Here is a 20,404-nt window from a genome sequence, read left to right as displayed (position 1 = left end):
GAGGTTGACACGGTCCTGGCTGTAGGTGGTTCCTCCTCTTCCCCATCCTCCAGCTTGTCCGTTATCTCTGCAAACAGCAGTCGGCTAGTCTCCAACCCAGGCCCGGGTGAATGACACTGTTTTCCCTTTCTCTGTGGTGAGCCAGCCCCATTGCCATGAAGTCCAGCAGCAGGAGGCTGCACACTGACCTTGGTTTTCACTTTTTTCACCTTCTGTGCGCTCGCTCCTGCAGCCCGGTCAGCAGCAGCGTCCAGCTGCAGGTCAACAGTGTACTGGACGGTCTTCAGCTCCTTCTTTAACTCTGCAAAAGTAATATTTGAATGTCTCCAAAATCAGTCAATTCACAATGAATAGGATTGAATAAAAGGGTTCTTTGTTTATTGCAGCCATTAGTATCTGCCTCTGTAACAGAGCAATGATCATTGCTTGAGCTGCGCTCTGCAGACAAGAACATAAATCATGTACCTGAGTTCACTATTGCAGGTGGTCAGGTTGATCCTGTGAGCGGAGATGGCTCGTACCAAACAGGTAGCCTGGAAGTCCAGTGGCTGCAAAGCGCCCAGGAAGCAGCTGGCACCAAAGCAGCCCGGAAATGTGCCCCCTCTACTGGCGAAGTGAAGAAACCTCATCGCTACAGGCCGGGTACAGTCGCGCTCCGAGAAATCCGCCGATGCCAGAATTCCACAGAGTTGCTTATCCGTAAACTGTCCTTCCTGCGCCTGGTGAGGGAAATTGCCCATGGCTTCGAAACTGACCTGCGGTTTCAGAGTGTGGCAATTGGAGCTTTGCAGGAAGCCAGTGAGGCCTACTTGGTTGGCCTGTTTGAGGACACCAACCTGTGTGCCATCCATGTCAAAAGAGTGACCGTTATGCCCAAAGACACTCAACTGGTACGACGGAACAGGGGGCAGCGTGCTTAAACTCTTTGCTTCATCACATTGCCTCCAGACTATTTTGAAGTGACATTTAAACATTTTCTAAAACATTATTGGACCGTAGGTTTGGCTTCTTGTGGAGGCTGGGCCTTTATTTTGTATTTTTGTTAGTTTTGAGTATTGGTCGTGTCTTAATTTGGAAATAGCGAAACATTTTGTAAACATTCCTTAGAACTCTTGGCTCAGGTTGCAAAATAAACATTAGTATCTTTAAAAAAATGAAATGATCGAGTTTGACCTATACATGCATATCTAAACGGAAGCATTGAAGAAACGATTGTGCAGACTGATGTTTTGAACGGTTTTCTAGCTAGTTTTACACTCTACATTGTTTTCCATGACCCCAGGCCTATTCAATAATCTATTTTTTTCCCTGTCAAATGCGCTGATCTTCACTGCGGCCTTCTCTATGTTACAGGAGGAGAAAATAAAGAACAAATCTTACCACTTATTCTCAAAATTTTCCCCAAGACCTTCCCTCGCCTCTTCTATTTGACAGGGCGCGTCTCCCCTTCCTCTCGATCCTTCTGCTCGCTCACGGCAGACAGCGGTTCAATCCTGGTCAGCAGCTCCGCGATCCAGGAAACCAGACATAACTTTCGTGTCGCTGCGGCTGGATCTGCCGGGGACGCCGAGTGCTCGGCAGCAATAAGGTCACTGATGTCCAGATGGACGAAAGGGATGGTAATAATAGTGGATAAAGCCTGATAGGAACCCGCTGAGGGAGTGAGAATGGTCAATGGTCAGAATGGCACCAATGGTCAGAAAAGACTGAAAATTAGTGGCGGGAAGCTAGAAGATCTGGGAACAGTTTACGACAAGGATTGGTGACTATACCAATCTAGAGATTTGTTTGATCTCTATTGGAATGCAGGTGTTTCTAGACCATTTTCAACTGGGTGTAATTATTATACCTCAAGTGGACATTTTGTCCACTCTCAACTAAGTTGAAGAACACATCTCCCTATGTGCGGGGATGGCACTGAGAAAGGGTGGAAACGGAAACAATTCTTGAATAAAGCACGAGCGGCAAATGAAAAGATTTCTGCGGTTGAGATAAACATGTAGCGAGAATCATTTCCCGAATGTGCTGGAGGTTTTGCAGGTCCCCTTGTGGTGAGAACTGACCTGTGGTCATTGCTTCTCTGCTCTCCATCCCGAAAACAGGGAGTCCAATTTCTAGCCCAGGGTGCACCATGCAGGCGGACTCAGCACAGGGCCGAGTGCTGCATTACTAGCGGCCTCATCATGTGGAGGATGTTTCAAACTGCAGCAGCCATGTGACCCGTCTCCCTAAAGATTACATTCGGAGGATGAAGCAGAGAATTCTCTCAATGTCACAGCCCTTACACACGGAAAGATTAGGTTAACCGGCCATTTATTTCAAAGAATATCCCAAAAAAATCAGGGTAGTTGTTTCAAGCCAGTTCTTCCCCCCTCTCACCCGCCTCCCCCACTAAAAACAACTCCATTCCGGTCATGCTTCCCTCCTCCCACCCTCTATCACCATGCCGCCCTGACTCCCCCTCCCCCGTCTCCATGCCGCCCTGACTCCCCCTCCCCCGTCTCCATGCTGGCCTGACACCCCCTCCCCCGTCTCCATGCTGGCCTGATTACCCCCTCCCCCGTCTCCATGCTGGCCTGATTACCCCCTCCCCCGTCTCCATGCTGGCCTGATTACCCCCTCCCCCGTCTCCATGCTGGCCTGATTACCCCCTCCCCCGTCTCCATGCTGGCCTGACTCCCCCTCCCCCGTCTCCATGCTGGCCTGATTACCCACTCCCCCGTCTCCATGCTGGTCTGACACCCCCTCCCCCGTCTCCATGCTGGCCTGACTCCCCCTCCCCCGTCTCCATGCTGGCCTGACTCCCCCTCCCCCGTCTCCATGCTGGCCTGACTCCCCCTCCCCCGTCTCCATGCTGGCCTGACTCCCCCTCCCCCGTCTCCATGCTGGCCTGACTCCCCCTCCCCCGTCTCCATGCTGGCCTGACTCCCCCTCCCCCGTCTCCATGCTGGCCTGATTACCCCCTCCCCCGTCTCCATGCTGGCCTGACTCCCCCTCCCCCGTCTCCATGCTGGAGTGATTCCCCCTCCCCCGTCTCCATGCTGGCCTGATTACCCCCTCCCCCGTCTCCATGCTGGCCTGATTCCCCCTCCCCCGTCTCCATGCTGGCCTGATTCCCCCTCCCCCGTCTCCATGCTGGCCTGATTACCCCCTCCCCTTCCCCAATATCACAATAATTGTTTGCATTCGCCACTCCTCCCTCTCTCGAGATCCACATGGTTCCGGCCTCGCCCTTCACCCGCGCCCAATTTAAAACGTTGCGTCCTCTCCCGGCTCGGGCCTGAGGCTCCAAACTCTCGCATTCTCGGTCCTGCTCACTCGCGATCCACATGGAACTTCTTCACTTACCGATAACAAGCAGAAAATGGGCACAGGCCAGCACAGGATGTGGAAATGCCCCTTGGAGCAGCAGGAGTGGCCTCTGGACCACACAAAGGATTTTTAATGTGTTCACCTTTGTGTGGCTGGGAGGAACAGAAACCATCCCTTTAATACTGACCGTCCCAGACACAGGCTGCATTCCCACTTCCTGTCCCGGAGCAAGAGGGGACTAGATGATGATTGGAGAATTAACAATGTGCGGGGTTGCGGGGAGAAGGCAGGTGAATTACACCTGGTGAAATGTTCATGTTTAAAAATCCTGTATAAATTGTGGTTCGTTCTGCTGTCGCTTTCAAAAATTACCGGCAGGAATAAATCTCCGTTCACAACACTCTAAAAGTGACAAGTGAGACTTGAACATGAGGCAAGGCTGTAAAGTAAGTACGACACAAATGTAGGTCGGAAAGTAAGTTCAGAAGAGGGCGTAAGGGTCTAGATATGTTACGTGATTGGTCAAAGACCTGGCGAATGACGTAGAAAGTAATCAAATGTCAGGTTGCCCATTTTGACAGGACGGACAAAAATGAAGCACATAATCCAACCGGTGAGAGATTGTAGAGCTCTGAGATTCAAAGGAGCCTAGGTGCCCTAGTGCATGAATCATTTGGGTTCTGTGTGCTGCTAAACTCTCCAATACCATTGAAAATCGGACAGTCCAGAGCCGCAGGCTAGATCCTTCCTGACTCAGACCAGAATGGTTGCTTTTGAAAAAGCCTCATTCGCTGAAAAAGCCTCAGTTTCGACTTAAACCTCTTTTATTGCTGCAGAGTTCGCACTCTCACCCATTCGCTGACATGTTCTCTACTTTCCTACTGAAATCATAAAATCAACTAAGTCTTTCCTTTAACTCCCACTTCAGAGGTGAGTAAGTATTAACTATTGCCCAGTCCCAGCAAACTCGCTAGCCCCCTCACTCCTCCTATGTTTCTGCAGGATTGCTTTGTGAAGATGGGCTCGTAAACAGCAAATGCCCTGTGGGGAATGATCCCAAATTGAGCTTTCTAAAAGGACAAGTTCGATTTTTTATTGTTCTCTGACCTTTTCCCCATCTCCAGTTCTTATGTTCAGATGCTGATCAAAGTGAATTGCAGAAAATGTTGATTTCAGTTGCTGATTTGCAGTGGAAGACCGCGCATGAGGTATTTAGTCCCACACCGAATGCTGATTGTTCGTGAGTCGGAGACTGATAGACACAGAATCAATCCCACACTCACAGCTAGTAACAGAGATTGATATTTACAGAATCAATCCCACACCCACCGATGGTACCAAATACTGATATTCATCGAATCAATCCCACATTCGCAGATAGTGCCAGGGACTGAAATTGATCGAATCAATCCCACAATTACAGACAGTATCAGAGACTGATATTTACAGAATCAATCCTACACTCACAGATAGTGCCAGGGACTGAAATTGATCGAATCAATCCCACAAGTACAGACAGTATCAGAGACTGATATTTCCAGAATCAATTCCACAATCACAGGGAATGCCAGAGACTGTTATTTATAGAATCCATCCGCACTCACATGTATAGGAAAGCATTGCAGGGTTACGGGGAGTGGCATTGGGTGAATTGTTCCTTTAGAGGGCCAGCACAGATTAGACTGCCCGAATCGCCTCTTTTGATGTTGTCGCCATTCTATGATTCTAATGGAAAATTCTGGAAGAACTGAGTAGCTCTGGTAGTTTCGAAGCTTCGATCACGGGTCTTTTCGTTAAATCTTCTATCCAGCTGAAATGTGAAACCCCATATCCTGTCTCCACAGATGCTGCAGGACCTGCTGAGTTTTTCCGGCACCTTCTGTTATTATTTCAGATTCCCAGCATGAGCAGTCTGTCACTTTATGAACAATAAAACAATCCCTGCACAGGAATCGATATTCAAATAAGAAATTGGAAGCAGCAGATGGAAAATATTCAGAGAATCGGTGAATTTTACAAATCCGGGTAATTCTATCCGGCTCCACACTACAGCTCAGGGAAAACCTTCATTATCATCAAGAAGGAATACATCTGAGTTACATTTTAAATGGAAGATAAGTGGAGGTGGGAAATAATTATATTTCTATTAAACCCGCCCGTGTATTCGGAGTAAAATCTCACCGAAACGGAACAAATTCAGCTTCAAGCTAACTGGTGGCATAGGAATATAGCAATAAGTCACAAAACTCTTAATAAGAGTGTTATAGTTACAAATGAAGCCAAAATGATGCTGGGCCACAGAGGAGATATCATCAGATGATAAAAGCTTGGTCAAAGCGGTAGCTTTTAAATAACATCTTAAAGATCAGAAGGAGCTGGAAGAGTGGAGTAGTTTAGGGAGGGATTCAGAACTTTAGACCAGGTCAGCGTCAAGCACGGTTGTTAATGTGCAGAGATTAAAGTCCCATCCCTAGTTGCCCTTGGGAAAGTGCTGCTGAGATGCCTTGTCCATTCCACGTGGTGTAGGTACACCCACAGTGCCGTTAGCGGTGTGGGTGAGGGGGATTTCTAGGGTATTGATCCAGCGGAAGTGCAGGTACGGCGATATATTTCCAGGTCAGAATGATGTGAGGGTTGGCGGGGACCTCCCAAGTAGCGGCGTTCCCGTACATCTGCCCTTGTCCTTCTAGATGGTAGTGTTCGTGGGTTTGGAATTTGCTGCCCAAGGAGCCTTTTTGAGTTCCTACAGTGCTTCAGCTGGATGATGCACACTGCTGCTGCTGTACTCTCGTGGTGGAGCGATGTTGGGTGGATGGGGTAACAGTCAAGCGGGTTAGCCTGTCCTGGATGGTGTCAAGCTTCTGGAGGGTTGCTGCTGCACTCATCCAGGCCAGTGGAGAGTATTCAAACAAGCTCTTGACTTGTGCCATGTCGATGGTGTACAGTCTTTGGGGAGTCATAAGGTGAGTTACTCGTCGCAGGGTTCCTAGCCTCTGACCTACTCTTGCAGCCATAGCATTTGTATGGCTAGTCCAGTTCAGTTTCTGGTCAATGGTATTCCAGGATTTTGATAATGAGAGATTCAGTAATGACAATGCCATTGGACTCAAGGAGCAATGGCTATATTCTCTCTTGTTGGAGATGGTCATTGCCTGGTGCCTGTGTGGCACGAATGTTACTTGCCACTTGTCAACCCAAGTCTGGATATTGTCCAGGCCTTGATGCATTTGGACGTGGACTATTTCAGTATGTGAGGATTTTCGAATGGTGCTGAACGTTGTGCCATCATCAGTGAACATCCGCACACCTAACCTTATTATGGAGGGAAAGTCATTGATGAAGCAGCTTAAGATGTTTAGGCCGAGGTCTCTACCCTGAGGAACTCCTGCAGTGATGTCCTGTAAATTAGATGATTGACCTCCAACAACAACTTACCTTTGTGATGGTTATGACTCCAACCAGCGGAGCGTTTACTTTCTGCTTCCCATTAACTCCTGTTGTGCTCGGGATCCTTGACGTTGCACTCGGACAAAAGCTGCCTTGATGTCGAGATCCGCCATTCTCATCTCACCTGTAAAGGGGAAAATACTGAAGACAGACATAATGAAGAATGAAAAAATAAACTCTTTAAATCAAGGCAATAGGAAAAATTGAATCCCTGAAAAGAAAAGAAAGTGTGCAGGGATCAGGGAGAAGGCGGGGAAATGATAGTAGAATAATTTCTCCATCAAAGAGCCAGCACAGACACGATGGGCCAAACAGCCCATTCTATGATTACTCGAATCTAGGATTAGGAAACTTTAACTCCAAAAGTATACTACTGAACTCCGGAATCCCACTGGTGAATCAGCACTGCTTCCACTCCAAGTTCGATATAACCCTAGTGTTTCCTCTGTGTGGTGTCTGTAAGAACATGAGAAATAGGAGCAGGTGTATCCTGTGTCTCCCGGCTTCTCAAACATTCCAGAACTTCCTGGATGAATATCCGCCTTAATTTCCCTTCCTGAAAATTGTCAATTCTCGCTGCCACCCAGCCCCATAGCAGATGTAGAATTACCAATGTGTTTACAGCAAAATAGTGGAATATGGTTCAAAACATCGCAGCCTGGTGTTGTTTATAACTTTGCGCTGTGGTTTAGTGCATGATATCTTGTATCAGTAATGCAGGCAATGCTGAGTTCTAATTTCAATGGCGCTTTTGCTTTTTTCAAATTAACCAGGCAAAGAGCTGAGCATTTTTAAGTCAGAGGGAAGCATTTAGAATGACGTGTGAATATAAAGAAGAACAATAGGATCGAAATTCCCTTTAAACCGTGCACGCAAAGTTGTGCTGAAGCACCTCTTCCTCTTCAGATCATTCTAATGAAGGAATGGGTTTGTCTGGTTAATCGAATGATAAACGTTTCTGGGTTAGAGCAGAAGTTACAGAGGACATCCGATTTTCTTTTGCTCTTTGATCTTGATCCGGCGCACACACTTTCACAAAGAGGGATCTTATGGATTAATCCACGAATATCTCAAGGGATTTGAGAAGTAATTCTGGCAAAAAACCAAGGCTTTAAAGGCATCTCCATCAACTACAATTTATTTCAATAAAATTTGTTCCCCTGTTTCCTGCCAACTGGAAACTGTCCTTGGCATGAATCTCAGTGAAACAGTGGGTGACCTTGGGGTATCGGTCAACGTGTCGGAGAAGCGGATTGAGCCACTGGAACCCTTTCAACAGTGACTGGAATAGGACCCCGGGGTAGGATTGCTGCCATTCCCGGAATACATTGACAGCTTTTTTATTATTGCTTCGTGGATGTGAAAACCGCTGGTAAGGCGGTGTTTTATTGTCCACCACTATTCACAACTGGATGTGGAAGGCCTGCACAGCATAGATCTGATCTGATGTTTATGGGGTCACTTCAAAAGTGATTGTCTAAGAGGGCAGGAGGCAATGGATTTCACGGCACTAAAACCAAAGAGTGTTTTAATGGGAATAAGATAAACAAGATATGTAGAAGGCTCTGGTTCAGCCTCAGCTGGTGCATCCCGCCAGGTTCTGGGCACTTCTCTTTTGGAAGGATGTGAAAATGTGAAGGATGTTGGAAGGAGGGCAGAAAATGTTCACCAGAATGTTTCCTAGGATGAGGAGCTTCAGTTGTGAAGATAGATTGGCGAAATTAGGACTGATTCCCTGGGAGAAAGGAAGGTTGAGAGGAGATTTGCTAGAGGGATTGAATATCACGAAAGGTCTGGAGAGGTTGGGAAGCAACTGTTCCCATCCGTGAAATGATCAAGTTCGAGCTAGCGCAGCTTTAAAGTAGTTGTTTGTAAAAAAGCAAAAGTGACACGACGAAAAAAACATATTTTTTTCTCGCAGAAAGTGGTTAAGTTCTGGAATGCACCGCCTGACGCCTGACAATGTGGTGAAGGTAGGTTCGAGGGAAGCATAAAGAAGGGGGTGAGACTGTTATCTCGAAAGGAAGACCGTCCATACGGGGAGAAGGCGGGGAATGGCACTAAGTGAATTGCTCATTCATACACGATGGGTCGAATGACCTTCTCCTGCGCTGTAGCATTTCCGAGCTTTTGTGATTGTGGGAATATAATAAGGAAAGAAGGGGTGTGTCCAGGTGAGGTGTGAGTGGCAGCATAGAAACGGCCCGAATGTAACATGGAGAATAAAGAAAGAAACGTCACAAACCAAACCAGCAATAAGCAAAATAATACACTCTAGAAACAACATTGAGGCAGATATTAGGATCTATATTTGTTGAACTCAATGTTGAGACCAAAAGGCTGCAGATTACCCAGTTGGAAGTTGATCTGTTGTCTCTCGAAGATTGTTGCTGTTGAGGCCATTTAGTCCCTAGAACATGTTCAATGATTTTCTGTCTGATTGGTGACTATCGCCATATGCTCGCCTTTGCCCCATAGCCCTTAATATCCTCCAACAAAGCTCTTACATTCTTAGATTTAAAATACAACAATCGATCAAGCATTAATTTCCTTGTACTGAAGAGAGTTCTGAAGTTTCGGGAACATTTGTGCATAGAATTGTTTCCTAATTTCCATGCTGGAATCCATGGTTTGAATATGTTCCCTGTGGACCTTAATCCGAGATTCCCAGGAAACTGAATTAGGTCTTGGATTGATTTCATGTTTCCCTTAGCATTCCAGAATTTTGGATTAAATCAGTGCAAAAATCACGGGGGATTCGTTACAGGGATAGCCAGTGTCTTCAACATAGGGACTGAGCTGTGTTTTAGTCTCTGGAATTGAGGGGCGTTCGGACGAAGCTCAAGAGGCAAACAGAGTTGCAGAGCAAGAAAGCTGAAAGATTGGCGAAGAAGAAAGAGAGAGGAATATGAATTGCTTTCAGGATTTTTTCCAAAACGCCTTCACATTGAAAAGCAAACTAGTAAAGACACTGGAAAACCGAAATTAACAGAAAATTGTCGAAATATTCAGCAGTTCATAAAGCATCTGTGGAGACAAAAGGGGAACTGTTCAGGTCGATGATTTTTTTTCAAAATGGAAGAAAGATGTAAATGTGACAGGGGTTAAACCAGTGGAGTGCGGGAGGAGGTGGGATGTACACAAGACAATGACAATGAGGGTGGAAAGCAATGAGAGAGTTTCCATGGTTACAAACAAATTGCAGTGGCTGTCAGAAAGAAATAAAAAAAAAGAGGTGTCCACATGAGCTTGTGAATGGCCACTAAGCAACGGTCCGAATGTAACATGAAGGAGTAAAGAAAGAAACGTGACCAAACAATATTGAGGCAGATGTTCTGATCTAAAATTGTTGAACTCAGTGTTGAGTCCGGAATGCTCTATCGCACCCAGATGGAAGGTCAGGGGCTGTTCCTCGACCTTTATTCTCGTTCAGACCATTTATTCGCTGGAGCATGTTCTGTTTTTCTGTTTGTTTGGTAACTACCTCCATATTTTCGCCTTTCCCTCATAATTCTTAATAATCTCATTTAAGAAAACTCTTTGAATCTCAGATTTCAAATAAAACAACGGGTGAAACATTTATTGCCGAGTAGAGAAATTCTAGCTCCCTTTGTGTGTAGAATTATTTTCCAATTCCCGCAGGGAAATCACTGGCTTTAATTCTTTGACTGTGACCCTGGGTCAGCGGCAATAGTTTATGGACTGATCTTACCCGTTCACCGTTCTAATAAAAATGTACCGCATCCCTCCTGCCATCATGAGGAAAGACTTCAGTAAAGGGACAGTCAGTGGGTTAAATGTAGGGGCTGAGCTGCTGTTTAGTGACAGAAATTGAAGAAGTTTAGGAGAGAGTTCAAGGGGCAAAGTTACAGTAAAAGAAAACGAAAGATTGGCGAAGAGGAAGAGAGAGGAATATGAATGACATTCAGCACCTTTCAGATTTTCACAGAATCACAGTGCAGAAGAAGCCCTTCAGCCGACCGAGTCTCCACCGACAGGTGAGAAGCGCCTGACCTACCTACCTAACGCCATTTACCAGCCCTTGGCCCATAGCGTTTTATAAAGAAAACCAAAGTAAAGAAACCGAGGGTTAGCTTCTCGCATTCACAAATGAAACTGAAGAGGTGGTTCAATGTGGAACTGTAGGGGTGCCGCCTTCCTTCAGTTACCTCAGAGGCGAGGATGAAAGGATACCTTCTCTCAGTGAACTCACATTGTTTCAAAACCAATCTGGATTTATAATGCTTAATAACCTAAACATTGACGTAATTGTTGAATAATAGAAATTGAGTTGCCCCGTGGTCAGGACAATTATGTCGCGAAGAATTCCTCGTGAGTCTAATTTTCTAAGTTCTCAATGAGAAAATGTGCCGATAGTGAAATCTGCGCATTTAATACTCACACTAAACTTCCAGGAAAACTGCCAGTGTCGGCGATCACCAGGCTTCCGATTTATTTCTCTATTTCAATTTATTTATTTATTTCGGGATTATTGTTTGTCTAAGCTTCCCCGCCATTGGCGTGAAACAGGCTGGCCGGCAATAGGCAGTTTAACATTTCTCCCAGTTTTTGAATTTGGATATAACATTTTCAATCCTCCACTCCTCTGGAACCAATGGATGACTCTCCTTCTCACCAAATATCAATCGTTACCTGCCCTTATTTCTCACACATTTTCACAATTGCACTTTGCGGTTTTATATATAATTGATTGTTTTTACAATTATTCTCGTTTGAGTGAGTCGGATTTATGAGAACACTATATACAATCTAAAGACGATGAATTACTGTGTATTATAGTTATGTAGATGAATGTTGCTTACAGTATTCCAGATGCGATTAATTTTGTGCTCGATATCTGTGTCAGGAGGGTACAGAACACATTTGTATGGCGGGCTGTCGGCGAGCTCCAGTCCAATGTTTGTGGTAGAAACTGTTTGTAGGGACTTCAGACTGGCTCGAATTGTTTAGATGACAATTTACTTTTGATTTATTAGATTACTAATCCAGTTGCATTACAAGAGAGAGATGCCATCCAATTGGCATAAGTCCTGGTCTGTCTGACCCACTGCTTGTGAGCATGTTCACGGGAAAGTCAAGGATGAGGGCATGATGTGACCTCGCAGTGTGACCTAAGTTCACATAACGGAGAGAGAGTTCCACAAGTACTCACCCCTTTTCACCTTCAGGCCTGCTGTCGGACCCAGCATTATTCTCCAAGGGAGCGACAATGTGTCGCATGAACTGCAGCTTTCCAGGATTCACAGCTTCAATGGAAAGAGTAAAGTCACAGATTACTCTCTATGTCTACCCAGAGGAATCGAAGGGCTATAAATTCAGCAGTTATGGGGAGGGGATGTATAAAGATGGGGCAGTAGGGATACAGAATAATTGCAAGAATTCCAATTGCAAATCTCTACCTGGGTTAGGGGTGTTCAGTTCCAAGTTCACAGAACACCGTTTTCAGGTCCCACAAACAATACATCCTAATGTGCAGCAATCACACACTGTAGTGCCTTGTCCTTACCCAACTGCTCAATTGAGCCCGCCACCTCTCGTTCTCTGTACGCAGGTTACCATTCTCCTGCCTCAGGACTTCCATTTCACCCACAGTCTCTCGTAGGGCCAAGTGTGCTTGTCCATCTGCCACACCTCGGAGTCTGACCACTGGTATGTATGGAGGTGGGTAAAGTGTTGTTGGATCTGTGATGCTGGGCGGTCCATGTCCATTTCGCACCCATGTACGTTCAGTTGTTACCAAGTGACGCTCAGCCTTTTGTGGCTGCGAATGCAGGTGGTGAGATGCTCTGTGTCTCATTGGCCTGATGTGGCTGTTTTCATTCTGACTGGGGTTAAATGTTGAGTCTCAGCCTCATGCTGCCTTGCCCCCTTTCCTCTGGCTGGCTCACTCGGCTCCTTTCCGCTGGCACTGTGTGCAGTGCCCGTTATCATCAATGCTGATCATTGCTCGGTTCCTCTGGTGGGGGTTGACACGGTCCTGGCTGTAGATGGTTCCTCCTCCTCCTCATCCTCCAGCTTGGCCATTATCCCTGCAAACAGCAGTCGGCTAGTCTCCAACCCAGGCCCGGGTGAATGACACTGTTTTCCCTTTCCCTGTGGAGGGCCACTCCCATTGCCATGGAGTCCAGCAGCAGGAGGCTGCACATCGCCCTTGGTCTTCACATTCTTCACCTACTGTGCGCTCGCTTCTGCAGCCCGGTCAGCAGCAGCGCCCAGCTGCAGATCAACAGCTTCTTCCTTAACTCTGCAAAATTAATATTGGAATGTCTCAGAAATCAGTCACTTCACAAGCAATATGATTGACTAAAAGATTCTTTGTATCACGCTTATCACAGATATTTGTATCTGAATCTGTAACAGTGCAATGGTCACTGCCTTGGGCTGCGCTGTGCAGACAAAACATAAATCATGTGTCTGAGTTCATTACGAAATGATCAACTTTGACCCGTAGACACTCGGCTAAACGGAAGTATTGAAGAACTAATTGTGCAGGAATTTTAAACAATTTTCTGGCCAGTTTTACATTCTAACTTGTTTGGCATGTTCCCAGGCCTATTCATTTGATTAGTTTCACCCTGTCAAATGGGCTCAAGTTCACCTTCTATGTGTTACAACAGAAGAAAATAAAAATCCTACCACTTACTTTCAAAGTTTTCCCGATGAACTTCCCTCTTCCCTTCCATTTGACTGGGCCCGTCCAACCTTTCTCTCGATCCTTCTGCTCGCTCACGGCAGACAGCGGCTCAATCCTGGTCAGCAGCTCCGCGATCCAGAAAACCAGACACAACTTTCGGCTCGCTGCGGCTGGATCTGCCGGGGACGCCGAGTGTTCGGCAGCAATAAGGTAACTGATGTCCGTACGAGAGGTCCTGTTATGGCCGAAGCGGATGATAATAAAAGCGGAGCAGCGTGGGAAGAACCAGCTGATGGAGTGAGAATTGTCAATGACAGAAAGGACTGAAAATTAGTGGCGGGAAACAAAAACACCTGAGAACACTTCATGACAAGAATTGGGGTTACTGACCATTTTTTGTGATCTCTATTTGAAGGCAAATGTTTCTCGGCCATTTTTGGCTGGATGTAATTAACAGACTTCAAGCGGGTGAACACAGTCTGTCTACTCTTGACTGGGAAACAGTCTGTCTACTCTAAACTTAGTTGAAGAAAACATCTCTCTTTGTCCGGAGGTAGTACTGAGAAATGTTACAAACTTTTATAATGTTTGAAGAAAGTTCGAGCAGCATTTGAAGAGGCCCCTACAGTTGAGATAAAAACATGTAGCGAGGAACATCTCCCGAATGTGCTGCAGGTTTTTCGGGCCCCTTTGTGGTGAGGACTGGCCTGTGGTGATTTTTTTTTCTGCATCCAGAATGCAGGGAGTCCAAGTCCTAGCCCTGGGTGCACCATGCAGGCTGACTCAGCACAGGACCCAGTACTGAATTACTAGCGGCCTCATAGTGTGGATGAGGTTTCAATCTGCAGCAGGAATGTGCCGCACCTCCTTAAAATTCACATTCCAAGTTTAAAGCAGAGAATTATCTTACCTTGAAGTATCAGGTTAACGGACCATTTATTTCTAAGAAAATCCGAAAAAAACACGATGTTTGCCTGAAGCCTCTTTCCCCCCCGACCCGCCCTCTCACCGCTCACCCCTGCCCCCACAACCCCCTCTCCCCCGCCGCCGGACCCTCTAAACCAACTCCATGCTGGCCTTGCCTCCATTCTCCCAGCCCCTATATTCGTGCTGGCCTGGCTCCCCACTCCGCATTTCCATGCTGACCTGCCCACCCCTTCCCCAGAAGCTCCAATATAGGCTCCAATCTCCCGCATTCTCGGCCCCACTCACTCCCGATCCACATGGAGCTGCTCCACTTACCGATCACAAGCAGAAATGTGGCCCAGACCAGCACTGGAAGTGGGAATGCCTCTGGGTGCAGCAGGTACTGAGGGAGTGGCCTCTGGACCACACAAAGGATTTTTAATGTGACCACCTTTGTGCGGCTGGGAGGAGCAGAGGCCTCCCCTCCATTACCCACCTTCCAAGGTATAGGCTGCATTCTCACTGCCTGTCCCGGTGCAAGAGGGGATGAGATGATGGTTGGGAAACCATCAATGCGCAGGGGTGCGGGGAGAAGGCAGAAGAATGGACCTTGTTGAAATGTTTATGTTTTAAAATCCTTTCTTGATTGTGATTCACTCTGCTATCACTTTCGAACCTTACCGGGCAGGAATAGCTCCCCATTCACAACAATCCCTGAACAGAAACATTTCTAAAAGCAACAAATGAGCATTGAACAACCGTCAAAGTAGATGGGGAAGTAAGGATCACACAAATGGAGGTAAGAAAGTTAGTTGTGAAGGGGACAGAAGGATGTAGATAGGTTACGTGATTGGACAAAGAGAAGGCAAATGGGGTGTAAAGTAGGAAAATGTGAGTTTGACCATTTTGGGAGGACAAACAAATAAGGGGCACATATTATAAACGGTGAGAGATTGCAGAGCTCGGAGTTACAGAGGGATCTGGGTGTCCTACTGCATGAAAGATTTTGTTCTTTTCTGCTGTTAAACTGTCCAAAGCCATTGAAATTCGGACAGTCCAGAGTGCCAGAATAGTTGCTCTTGAAAAAGGCCTCATTCGCTGAAAAAACCCTAGTTTCGTTTTAAAACTCTTTTACTTCTGCACTGGTCATGCGGTCTCATCCTTTCACTGACACAATCTCAAAATCAACTCAATCTTCCCGTTTAATACTCACTTCAGAGCTGGCAGCAGAGTCATCCTATGACGGGAAATAATTTTGTTTCACACAAGAGGGGCACAGAAATCAGGCGCTGAGAGCGGACACAGAAACACAGGGGGGCATTATTTTAACCGGCCAGCCCCTTTCACACAGTCTCTCTTGCATAATGTTAACATCTGCACTTTCACAGGACAAACTGCCCCCAGATTGACAGTTCCTGGGATAGGCTTCCCACTCCGCTCGTCCTCTGCTGTGGACTCTCCGGGGTTAGTTGTAGTTTCGCAGCTCTGCTCACAGTGTCTGGTCCCCAGATTCAGGGGCTGAAACACATCACAGCTCTGGCTGGATTAAGACAGGTCTAATTTTACATTATTAGATTATTCACAGCCAGCAATAAGTTTAATTAATATGAAAATACAAATGTTGTGCTCTCGCCCTTCAGTAAGCGTATCCCACGATGTTTTATAGGACAAGGGAGAAAAGGGAGAGAGGGCGGAGTGAAAGACAAAGTCAGGGTGAGTTCAGGCAGTGAGACACAGACTGTCAGGCAAAGTATCGGCTGCAGGATACATTGTTCAATCCCGTTTTACGAAGATACAATTGGAAAGGTAGAAGACGCTGTCTCATTTCTCACTGACTGCAGTGGCCGAGAATCAAACCCGGGTCAATTGCTTAGAAGGGAGCTATGCTCACCACTATACCACCAGCACTGGCTGCCAAGGGCGAAATGGACCGGAATGTTCCAAGCCTCTTAACAAGGGCGTTATCATTACAAAAAGAAAGCAAAGTTAATGTTGCGCCACAGAAGGAGATATCACATGGGTCAGAGTAACTGGATCCTCCCCCTCCCATTCCAGGTTCCTCTCCAGCCTTAAAACGGGCATTTTGCGGGCAGCAGGACTTTCAGCTCTTAGCTCATGCTGCAAAGATTAGTATCTATACACCTGACTATGCTGTCCTCTTCTACAGCTCATTTCAATTCTTTACTTTGCCTGCTTGAATGAGACCCTTTAGGACTGCGTTCATCCACGGTGTAGTCACTGCTCTCTTTTATGTAAGCTGCAAGCAATTAATTCCTGTTGGACAAGCGCAAGGACTGAGGCTCGTCCATTGCTACTTGCTGGATCCAGTTACTTGCCTCACTGATAGTCACACCCTCCTGTCTTTGACCGCACACCAATTCTGAAGTAGATACGGTTATCATCCTTAATGTTGTAATCCTGTCACATGAAGCGCCTGCTCTAGTTAAAAGTGAGAGGTTCTGTTATTAGTTGGGGAAATGGCGGTGCATTATTATTAAGCATATAAAAGAATTGGTTTCCACCCATGTGGATGGAAGGAAAATTAAGTTTGTGCCTGTGTTCTCTGGGTTTTGTGACTAAACCAATGTTAAGAAAGACTGGCTCCATATTCCTCCTTTACTCAGGGAATGAGTATGAAATTGTGCCATGGTTCCAGAGAATGAACGTCGAGCTGTAGTGGCTGTAAGCTGAATAAGCATTCTTTGTATCTATTTCTGACAGAAGTATTGCTCCAGGAAATCTCTGGTGAAAAATGGCTGAAGCCAGAAGCAAATTTCCAACCTTTGATTGCAGCTGTGTTTTGGGTAATTTGAACCGTAGAAGCAGCGGAAAATGAGGTGGAAATGTGGACACGAGTTACCTCGTTTTCCAAGAGGAAGAAGGGCACCGCTTTGAATTCGGCAGCACCAGGAATCAATAAGATTAGGAGTCAATTATTTTTGGAGCTGGTTTGGACACTGAGGAGGGACTAACTCTTTTATGGCAATTGGTGGATCGGTTTTATATTGAAGGTGATTTGTTAGAAGTCTACATAGCGTGGTCAACGTTTGATAAATTTGCGATGGCAGACCATCAGTCCATGGAAGAGTATATTCTGGAGTTTAATAGGTGTTATGAGAGATTGACAAAGTTTGTCCTAGATGTTCCAAGTCTGTGTTTCTATTTAAGTTACGATATTATACCTAGATTTCACATATTCCTAGCACTGACGGGGTTTCCATTTCATGGAGGAGACTCTCTTAGAACAAATGGCTACTTTCCTAAAAAAAAAGGGGGAATTCATTCATTTCCAACCATTTTCAGTTCAAATGCAGACGGTTCTGCATTGATTAAAAGTTTGGAGGCCTCCATGATTGCTGAATTTCGAGATCGACTGAACACAGGTGCTGGCATCAGTGCAACTACAGAGTTGCTGATAGGCAGACTGGAGATGGTTGCACTTTTAGCCAATTTTGGAATTCTGAGCAAAGGTGGGGAATGGCAGTGGAGACGCTTTAACCCTAGAAATGCATGGAGAATGATCAACAGTTGTTTGTTGTGACTCCCAATATATTGTCCAAAGCACAACAATCGAGTCCTTTAGGCAACGTGTGAAATGGACAAGACCGACGTTGAGTATGATGATGACTGGCCTGAGAATTTGTATTGGTTGATGGAAGCTTGAGGCGGAGATGAGCGTTTTGGTAGATGTGCGGTGCTGCAGGGCGATACCAGATTCTGCCTCGCATATGCATATGTTTTGCGGTGTAGAGACAGAATCACAGAATTATTACAAGAATTAAGCCAGTCGGCTCATCGTGTCTGCAGCAGCTCTGTGAATGAGCATCTCATCTAATGCCATTCTCCTGCCTTCTCCTCGTAACAGAGAAATTGTTTATTTGCGAAGAAAACACCCAATTCCCTCTTGAATGCCTCGATTGAACTAACCTCCTCCACACCTTCAGGCAGTGCATTCCAGACGCATCCACTCACTGGTTAAAAAAGTTATTTCCTCATATTACTTTTGTTCTGTTTTACCAATTATCATAAATCTGTCGTCTCTTTTTTTATATTCCTTCCACCAATGGGAACACTTTCTCTCTAACTTCCCTCTCCAGTCTCCTCAGGGTTTTGGATACTTCTATCAAAGCTCCTCCCAGCTTCTTTTATCCAAAGAAAAGTGTTTCAATTTCTCCTACCTCTCTTCATAACTATTGAATCCTACACCTTATTCCCGTAAACCTCTACTGCTCTCTCTCTCCAATGACTTAAATTCTTCCTAAAATGTGAGGCCCAGAACTGACCGCAGAACTCTAGTTGAGGCCTAACTAGAGCTCAACTTAACCACATTGCTTTTGTACTCTATGTTCTTATTAATAATGGCGAAGAAACTTTATACTTTATTAACTGCCCTCTCAACCTGTCCTGCCACGTTTCACTATATTTACACATATATACCTATATCCCTCTGCTCCAGAACCTCCCCTGCACTTGTATGCTTTACTTTATATGCTCTTTTTACCAAAATGTACCGGCTCACATTTCTCTACTTTGAATTCTTCTGCCACTTATACACCGATTCCAACAACTTGTGTATATCCTTTTGCAGTTCTAAACTGTACTCCTCACAGTGTACAATGCTTTCAAGTTTTGCAACGTCCGATAATTTTGAAATTGTTCCCTGTACACCAAGGTGTAGATCATTAATATTTTTCAGACGAAAGCAAGGGTGCCATGCCAACGTCTAGGGCATGCCAACACAAGCCATCCTCCAGCCTGAAAAACATGCATAAACCATTACTATCTTCTTCCTGTCACTCGGACAATTTTGTAAACATGTTGCTACTGTCCCAATTATTCCATTAGCTACATTTTTTTCTCACATGGCTGTTGTGTGGCACTGTATCAAATGCGTTTGGGAGTCCATGTACATCAACAGCTTTGCCTTTATCGACACTGTCTGTTATTTTAATAAAAAAACTTCAGTAAGTTAGTTAAATATGATTTCCCCTTCAGAAGTCTATGCTGGTTTCCTTAATTAACTCGCATTTGTCCACCTCTATTAATTCTGTCGCTAATTGTACTTTCAATAAGTTTCTGATCAGCGAATTTAAACTGACAAATCTGTAGCTTAATCCCTTGACGCTTCTTTGAACAAGGTGCATTGTTTGCAACTTTCCAGTCATCTAGGACGACACTTGAATCTATATAAGAATCTATATGAAACATTATTGCCAGTGCCCCTACAATTTTTACTCTCGCTTCCCTCAGTGTCCTTAGATGCACCTCAAACTGTCACTGTGCCTTGACGACTTTCAGTGCAGCTAATCTATCCAATACTTCCTCCTTATCAATTTTAAGCCTTTTAGTGACTTTATTCCCTCCTGTTTCACTATGGCCTAGCCAGCATATTCGTCCATCGTAAAAACAGGTACAAAGCATTCATTTATTATCTCAGATGCCCTCCCCTCCCCGCAACCCTTGGCCCCCGCGTGTAAATCCTCTTTCTGGTCCCTAATCAGCCCTGCTCTCCTTCTACAGAGGAACAAGTTATGATGGATCAGGGGTTAGTTGTCGATAGAAAATGTTGTCAAAAACGTGTCAGGACGTCCGCGCAGTTTGGGATGTGTAACAGCAACTTAAATTCACTGCAGTGGACATTGGAAGTTTGGGGACCTTAGCTGTTTACTAAACTGGCGCTTCCTATTGCAGTTCCTGCCGTGCAACGGAGTTAAGGCCAACACAGAGAGGTTTCACTTCACTGTTGTAACATGTTAATGACTGTTCTACCCCTTACCCTGAGTGGAAAGTGTGCTGCAATAGGAAGAAACAATTCTAATCCCCGTGGAAAATCAACAAACATGAAACACATGACACAAAGTGGGGCAATGTTTTCTGATATCATTTAAATAAAACAACATATTGTCCAGGCAGCAGAAAGGGCACATTCAAACCTGGAACACTGGCGAAAATTTAACTATGGTCAGAATAGGAAGAGTTGGTTTCATTTTGCATTTTTTTCATCAGTATCAGAATAATTGCCCAAGGAGATTTCACTACCTTCTTCAGCTCTTCCCTGAATTTAGTTTGTGTAGCTGCATAAAT

General features: G+C 45.5%; 1 pseudogene; it reads left to right on the top strand.

The window, feature by feature from the left end:
• Window positions 1–510: 510 nt before the first annotated feature.
• LOC144694619 (histone H3.3A-like) lies at window positions 511–920 on the top strand (annotated as a pseudogene).
• The last annotated feature ends 19,484 nt before the right edge of the window (window positions 921–20,404 follow it).

This window comes from Cetorhinus maximus, chromosome 20 (assembly GCF_964194155.1).
Source record: "Cetorhinus maximus chromosome 20, sCetMax3.hap1.1, whole genome shotgun sequence".
Lineage (NCBI taxonomy): Eukaryota > Metazoa > Chordata > Chondrichthyes > Lamniformes > Cetorhinidae > Cetorhinus > Cetorhinus maximus.
This window is presented reverse-complemented; position numbering and strand designations above follow the sequence as displayed.